Here is an 8,236-nt window from a genome sequence, read left to right as displayed (position 1 = left end):
AGCTACGTTTGGTCACATACTAGCTCTGTAACCACTTCACTTCTTGAAACTCTGTGTTTGCATCTGTTCATGGGTTACCTGTGAAAAACAAATGAAACCTCATAAAATAAGGTCTTGTATATGGCTGATGAATTCAGGGAATACGGCATACCACTGAAATGATTAAAGTTACCTATGCACAAACCTTTCTCTCCTGCAAGGTAAGGCACTCTAATTGGAGAGACCATGTCTCACTAATCGTGCCTCTCAGAGAACCTAGGATGTCCTCTTGAACTGATCGGGTGATCAGCCAACGATCTGGGCAGAAACTGATATAAGGCCTGGATGTGTTGGCACCCCTGGCCTCTAGTAAGAACAAGGCCAAGGCTATGGGAACAGTTGTGAGCCCTAACACCAGCTTGTGTCTGTGAAACAAAGAAGACACACCACTACGGGAAGGCCATAGGTGGTTCAGTCTTCCAAGAAGTCTTTCAGGGGAGTGTTTTATTCACATCCTCACTGAATTTGCCCAAGTTTTGGATTTATCCTGTTGTTCCAAAGGCTAAGAAACCTGTGTTGGTCAGCCCCCAAGAGCTGATCCTTCCCTCCTGCACACCAAGAGCTAATCTGGAAACTGGACTGCTCATGTGTTATTGGACAGGGAGAGCAAGAAGGTATCATAGCACGGAAGTAGACTCCACACATGGGCACAACTAGCACATTCTGTCCCTCTGGGCCACACTGCTTGCAATGTCACATCACACACGCTGAAGATTGCAGGGTGACCTACGTATCGGCACAAGAGGAATTACATGAATAAACTATCAATAGCACCTAATTAAGATAGTCTTATGTGATTCCTAGCACACAGCATGGACAGAGAGCCAAATTTCCCTCTGTGACTCTGCTTCCCTCCCTTCTTCAGATATATTTAAGATCTATGGCTGGATTAAGATCAGTTGACTCTCACAGTCCTGGGAGCCATCCTGTCTCCTCACTAATCCTCTTGTGCCTGTCTTAAACTTTAACTCTCAAAGGGTAATCTTGTTTCCATATTTCTGAGGTCCTCCAGGAAGTTCCTTGTAAGTACTGGCAACAGTGGTGTTTCTTGAGAACAGCCTGGTTGCAGTAGAATGAGCATAAGATCTACAGTCAAGAAACTGGGATTAAGAACAGGCTCAGACACTTGCATGAAATGAACCTCATCTCTTCATCTGTTAAGTGGGAATAAAATGCTAGTAACTCCTCCTCTAGGGTAGTGGCAAGGGTCAAATGAGGTCAAGGATGTTATCAACCCCATATGAAAGGCTAGTCATTATTTCTGTTCTTTTCTATAAAATCTGGGAATAAGCAAGATATAATTTTACTCTCATTAGGCCGATCTTCAGTTGACACAGACAGAAAAACCACCTGTCACATAGGAAGCAGGGTTTAACACTCAACCACTGAGTAGCCATCTTCTCTCCCAGACCAGCCACATCTCTTTTGCATCTGAACTCCTGGTCCCAGACTTCCCTAAAGGACATGTCTGAGGAAGCATCCAATTGGATATATTTCCAGAAGAGCCATCTGGGGAGAGGTTTGATGTTTCTGCCCCATTTTGCATATAACTGGAGGTTCCAGTGATATGAAAGCCAAGAACCGGGTGGAGATTCATCCAGAAAATAGCCAGACTTTCTGGATACCAGAAGGAGTTCACTTGGGGTTGGGCTGATTCAGCTGTCAAGCAGTAGCGGACACAAAGATTCTTTTTTAATGAGCGCTAATCAGCCCACCCCTCGTAGAGTATGAACTGCATGAGCAGTATTTGGCAGAGGCATCTACCTACTATAGGGTCATCCACCCGGGGATCGGCTCAAATGCGGCCCAAAGAACTGGGAGGTCCTTGCAAAACATCCACCACTGTTAATTACAGGATAGTGTGCTGTGGAAACCAAAGCAGATGTTGACTCCCATTCTGTTACCGGCTTTGATGCACATGCCTCAATACTTCCTAACACCCTCCCTTTGTTTCAGCAAGACATATCCCCTCATGCCATGACCATTTCCCGCCTCCAAGTCTTTGCTCATACTGTAATCTGTCAACAATTAGTGTGGGGGGGGTAGGGGGGGACATAAAGGCCTTATCTTTCAGTCTCTAGTATCTAGCATGATGTCTAGACAGAGAAGTAGCTCAGTGAGTGTCAGGTGGATGCATGAATGAATGAGTCAGTGAGTGAATAAGTCAATGAGTAAGTGGGTGAATAAATGAAGGAATAAATTAATGAATGGAGGCCTTTGCTTTCCTTCTTCAAATATAAACCAGTGGATTTCTCTGTTTTATTATAGGACTGTCCAGACTGCATGGTTTTCATAACAGCAGAAAAACGGGTCAGTGAAACCTGAGGAATCAAAAGGAGTTTCGGATTAATTGGGTTTAGTTCCCAAGCATCCAGTGATAGCCTAGGGGAGTCTAACACCAGTGCTAAGATCTAGGTGCACAGGTTTGGTATAAACTCGGAACAGTAACTTATTCTGTTAAGATGATTCATTTTATTTTATTTTTTTTTAAAGATTTTATTTATTTATTTGAAAGAGAGAATGAGAGAGAGAGAGAGCATATGAGAGAGCGGAGGGTCAGAGGGAGAAGCGGACTCCCCACTGAGCAGGGAGCCCAATGCGGGACTCGATCCCGGGACTCCAGGATCATGACCTGAGCCGAAGGCAGTAGCCCAACCAACTGAGCCACCCAGGAGCCTCAAGACGATTTTTTTTAAATCTCAGTTTGTGTCTCCATGGTACATGACCTGAGTCATTGTCACTTGTCTTCTCATGTCAGAACAGGGTCCACAGAGACAAGATTGAAAATGATGCTTTTCAAGTATCCAGAGGGTGTGCTTCTCTTAGAGCTGCGATATAATATAAACATCACTATCCTCCATTTTATTGCTAAGAAAGCAGGGTCTCCAAGAGATGAGGTGACTTGCCCAGAATCATACCACTAGCTCACAGATCCAGGATCCAAATCCGAGTCAGTGCGCCTCTAGGTCCATGCTCTTCCATTCACTACTAGAGATGGCTAGTTGGGTGGTTCTCAAACTTGAGAGACCTGCAAGGCTTGTTAGAACCCAGAATGCTAGGCCTCCCCTTCAGATATTCTGATTCACTAGGTCTGGGATGGGGCCTGAGAATGTGCCCTTTTAACATGCTCTCCGGTGAAGATGCTGATGTTGGTCCAGGGATGACACTTTGAGAAACATTTGGCTAGAGTATCAGAAAGGACTCTTAATTGTAATTTATAGAAACCAACTGAAGATAATTTGAGCAAAAAAGGAGCATCTATCACAGCGATATCAAGGCATATACTGACACCCAAAGGAAGGAACCAGGATTGGGTCTCAGATAGGTCTGGAGCCTCTGCCTCTAGCTTTTGTCCTCAGCTTCTCTTTGAAATGTGCTTCATTCTTCTCCCTCTCTTTACACCAGCTTCTGAATCTGCCCTCCTGTTCTAGTGACAGACCACATGGCTGGCAGCATCTTCCAAGTTCTGCCACGCAGAGGAGGCAACCGAAGGAAGACTGAATCTTCCTCACTGTCCAGTCCCGAAGTTCCCAAGACCCGCCTGAGTGGGGTGCATGCTCCTGTCCTCATCATTTGTGAGCAGGACCACCATGTAGCTGGCATTGTACCAAGTGGCTACCAGAGGCCCATCACTGGAACCACACAGGGTGACAAAGAAAGCTAGTTTGGAAAGAAAGTAATTGGGTTATAAACTCAAGAGCTGACCACCACGGCTGGGGCGTGATAAACGTGTATACAGACAGGTAAGAAGTGAGAAAGCTGTATGAAGGCCGAGTAGTGACCAGAACATGAACACTGGTTGGGAAACCTTTTAGAACAGGCTGCTGAGAGCCTTCAGAAATAATGTTTTTCCCTAGGACTAGAAGAGACTGTAAACAGTAAATCCATCTGGTTTGCAAATTCTCCTAAACCAGTCTACACAGACAATTCCTAGGGCCGAATAGAGCCGGTTCTGTTTTCTTAGAAGGAGAACAATGGAATGTGGAATTTCAGACCAGTGCAGCTGGCCAAGCTGGGTCAGGGAAAAGGCACAGATTACATTCATTAATGTTTTGCAAACCCACCCAGTCCCCGCCCCCCCACCACACCCCTTGCCTCTCTCTACCCCACCCTGCAATGGAAGAGCCTGAAGTTGCTAAAAAGGGTCGAGACAGAATTTGAGGCTGACCGGGTCATATGTGCAGGGAGGACTTCCCATGCCGGCGCCCGCACCAGCCTGGTGCCGTGTTTCTGGGAAGGGCGCGTTGCCTCCTTGGAGTCACAGGCTCGTTTGCTGGCAATTCCCAGGATCAGGGTATGGTGAGGAACAGGTGCCAGTGGCAGGCATGGGGGGAAGAGCATTGGATTTATGATCCTCAGTGGGTTCAACTTCTGACTCTGGCAAACCAAGAGACTAGCCAATTTAACTCAGTCAACTTCAATTCAGTCAATTCAACTCCCTGCCCTCCCATCTCATCAACTGAAATTGGGCCAAATAATCATCCGTGTCCCTCTGATTCACTAAGCTGCTAGGAATAGCAAATGTGACTGGCTGAGAATATCAGTCCTGACCATGAGTTCAGGACAAGACCACCCCTGGCATGTATGATGTTCTCATGTAAATTAGAAAAAGGCACCACTTCCCCTATGCCAGCACATGGGTTAGCAAGCTGAGCATGGGCTGCATTTCTTCCCCTCAGCCAGGCACCCTGGCACAGGAATACCTCTACCACCTTCACAGCAGCCCTTGGGTCTCGGGGACCCATTTCAGAGGGCTGCAGAGTAGTATCGATCAGCTTGGGTGACAGCAAGAGGCAAGCAGAACATTCAAGGCAGCTGTAAGCACTATCCTCCCAATCCAAGTTAAAAACAGCCAGAATGAGCAATCCCCATCTAGAAACCCACCCTTGCACCCATGGAGAAAGGCAGAGGAGAGAGTCATAAATATGCTTTCACTGACATACTTAAGTGGAAACGTCTGCACCATCAAGAAAAACCAGTTTTTTTTAGAAGCTTCAAACTGGCTGGTGTGAAGTTACATATTTTCACAAAAGTCCCTCCAGCATCCTCTTTCCTAGGCTATACTATATTAGGCCCAGACTTATAGGTCCTTCCATTACATGTCTATATAATATGAGGAGAGGTTTGGTGTTTAAAATCATGTACGAGCCACATATTCTCAGCCACTAGGAGTCATAAACACAAGTGGGTATTAACTCTACGTGTCCCTTTCTTTCTGCTTTTTACTAGAATCTGTTTTTCTTTGATTAAACTTTTGCTTCTGTCCTTGTCTAAAACACTATTAGACTATATTCCTATTTGTTTATATTTTTCCTCAGTGTTCTGCATGCTTCTGCTGAGCCACAATGCCTGAACCTCTATCTAGTACATGGAACCACAAAAAAGGGAGCACGCAAGGCACAATCTTGGTGTTGGCGTACCTAGTCCTGAACCATTTGTCCTTGTCTCTTCCTCCAACCGTACTCCACCCTACACTTGAAGCTCCTAGATCTGACTTCATTGGCCATTTTCCATGTACATCTTCACCTTGCCTAATGAACTTGACCCTCCACCTGCTCCCACTAGCTAGAATACTGAGATCACCTCCCAGCTAACAACATTGTGGTTCCCTCCTCCGAGCCTAAACTGTTGAGGTAAATACTTCTACTGGTTTGGCTGTGCCCTGGGCCCTCACACATTCATCAACCCCACCCCTTGAGTTATATACCCAAGAGGCTACCCAACCTCAGGAACCAGAAAAGAGTAAGGGGAACTAAGGGGAAACTCAGTGAAATTTGGAAGGAACAGAAAGGTGCCCTTCCTTCACGAGGGGAAAACCCTCGTGAAGGAAGGCATCGTGAACCACTTGGGAATAGAGTCTGAACCCCATACTAATAGACTACTGGGAAAACTTCAGTGATGCCCAAGGGGAACTTTAGGAGGCTCAAAGGAGCTGTAAATACATTTCATAAAATGTCAAGTGAAAAATCACTATAGGTTCTTAAAGTTGATCGTCCCATTAGTACTTCTGAGATTAGGTTGCCTGTATCTGCATACCTTTCTTAAATTCCTGAATGTTTATGAAATCTGGGGGATCTACCGGGTTCCAAGCTTGTTTCACTCAAATTCACCCTCCAGCAGCCAGAGATCTGGCCACTTGTCGGCTAAGAACTCACCGGGTGTTCCACCACTATTGAAACTCAGTGCATCCTTGGTCTGGACACAAGGCCCTGCAGGACGAGGGCTGGCCCACTCACCTGTCTAGATACCTGTCCCCATCACAAGACTCTTTTTAAGGCAGGGCCCATATCTTCTACATTTTTGTGTCCCTATCACCCAGAGTCACACGGACACACAGTGACTATATCGATTAACTAAATCATATCACAGACAAAGTGCTCCTGATTGGGACCTAATCTTATTTCATTTCTCATCTTTCTATAAAGGAAAAAACTAAGTGACATCACTGTGTTTTCAGACACCGAACCGCAGTGGCCCTGGACCACACGAAAGCAGTCCATGTGTCTGCGGGATTACGTGGCTGGGCTGGGACTCCCTCTGCAGTGTCAGGGTCTGCAAGGCTGAGTCCTGGAGCACTCAAGCCAGCCCTGGTTGGAGAAGTGGAAAATAGCTGGTAGCCATTGGGAGCTTGCAGCCAAGGAGATGTTTTTCTAGTCGGAACCCACACACCCAGACAGTCCCGAGAGATCCTGAGGGCAACTGAACGTCCGCTTACACAGGAACTCCACTCCCCACAGAGGCCACCCCAACACCAAGCCCACCCCTGTCTTACTCCCCAGCACCCAGTGGTCTGACGCCCACTTCCTCCACCACGTTCCACAACAATGAGGTCTCCTGGCGCCCGGTCTAGCTTCTGTTCCCCCTTGCCTTCATTTCAGAATGCCTCATGGAAAGGTTCTATGTCTAAGTTTTCTCGCAAGAATGAGGGATCCTTTTGCTGTTCAGCGAAGCCCGCATCCTTAAGGGCACTGGGCAGGCTTCAATTCAAGGGTTCTCTCCATGACTCTTGGCAGCATGAAGCAGCTGTACTAGCTGTCTTCCCACCACAGACCCTCTTTACATCCCCAAGGCCCAAAATAGCCCAGAATGGAGGCATGAAGCAAAGGTCAGAAGTACCCCAAGGACAAACAGGCACTTGTCTTGTCGACCCGATGACATTTCTGCTAACTTGGGACCCTTAGTGAAAGGAAAGTTCTCTAGCAGGCAACTGAACTGAGGGCACTGGGGAGAGGCAGTATGTATAGTAGAAAATCACGGGCTATGAACCCAAAAGGTCCAAGTTTGGGTCCTTGCATCCAGCTGTGGGATCTCTGACAAGCCACTGAAGCTTTTGGAGCCCCCTTTCCCAAGCGAGGATCTTTGAGGCCAGATAAAATCGCTTCTCAGCCTTTTGGCTAAGATCAAGTGTAATATCTGTTCTTATCAGTTTAATATGAGGTCAGATAGATACACTATGCCACCTATATAGCCAAGGAGAGAACCAGAGAAGTTGTACCTTCACTGAGCACCAGAGTCTTCATCTACAAAAACCAGACCCCTTAAATCCTCTCAGCAACTTTCTGAAGCTCAGAGACATTAAAGAGCTTTCCAAGGTCACACAGCTAATGTTCCGGAAACTGGATGGAGCTCAGTTCTGTCTAATCTCCAAATCATGTTTCCCAAGGCTCATCCTTCCAAAGTAAACATAGTCTCTGCTTTGAGCAAACTCAAGTCTTTGAGAGAAGTTATGTTTACATCTAAAAATGTGTGTCTTGTGCCCATATATATTCAGCAGAGACTTCTTAGGCCAGGTGAGACATATGGGCTGGGCTTTGAAGAATGCTTTGATATGCCCCTTTTTTCCTTGAGTGCCAGTGAACCTGATCCGGGTTAACGGCCCCCCCAGCAGCAAGCAGAAAGGACCTGTGAACACCTATGCTGTCTGCACTTACCCCACCTGCCCACAGCATCCCACTTCTTCCCCACCTTTCCCTTCGCTGTGCTACCCTTTGACTTGAAGTGTACTTTATCTTGCAGTTTTGAGTGTATCTGTGTAAGTAAGTCACCTTCCTATATTTTGCAACAAGGTTGAGGATGAGGCAGTTCTCTGCTCTAACCCTACTTAAGTGTAGACAGGCCAAGTTTAGACACCACTCGGCCAGTGACTGGTTTCAATCCTCACTTTTTGTGAGGCCCCCTTGAAAGCCCTCTCATTCCT

General features: G+C 46.6%; 1 pseudogene; it reads left to right on the top strand.

Annotated features, from left to right (window-relative positions):
- The first annotated feature begins 7,413 nt into the window (after positions 1-7,413).
- On the top strand, positions 7,414-7,504 carry LOC112824070 (U2 spliceosomal RNA; annotated as a pseudogene).
- Positions 7,505-8,236: the final 732 nt, after the last annotated feature.

Source organism: Callorhinus ursinus, unplaced genomic scaffold, assembly GCF_003265705.2.
Source record: "Callorhinus ursinus isolate GAN/ISIS: 27379988/994484 unplaced genomic scaffold, GSC_fseal_2.0 scaffold9, whole genome shotgun sequence".
Classification (NCBI taxonomy): Eukaryota; Metazoa; Chordata; class Mammalia; order Carnivora; family Otariidae; genus Callorhinus; species Callorhinus ursinus.
Note: the sequence above shows the minus strand (reverse complement) of the source record. Positions and strands in the feature narration are given on the sequence as shown.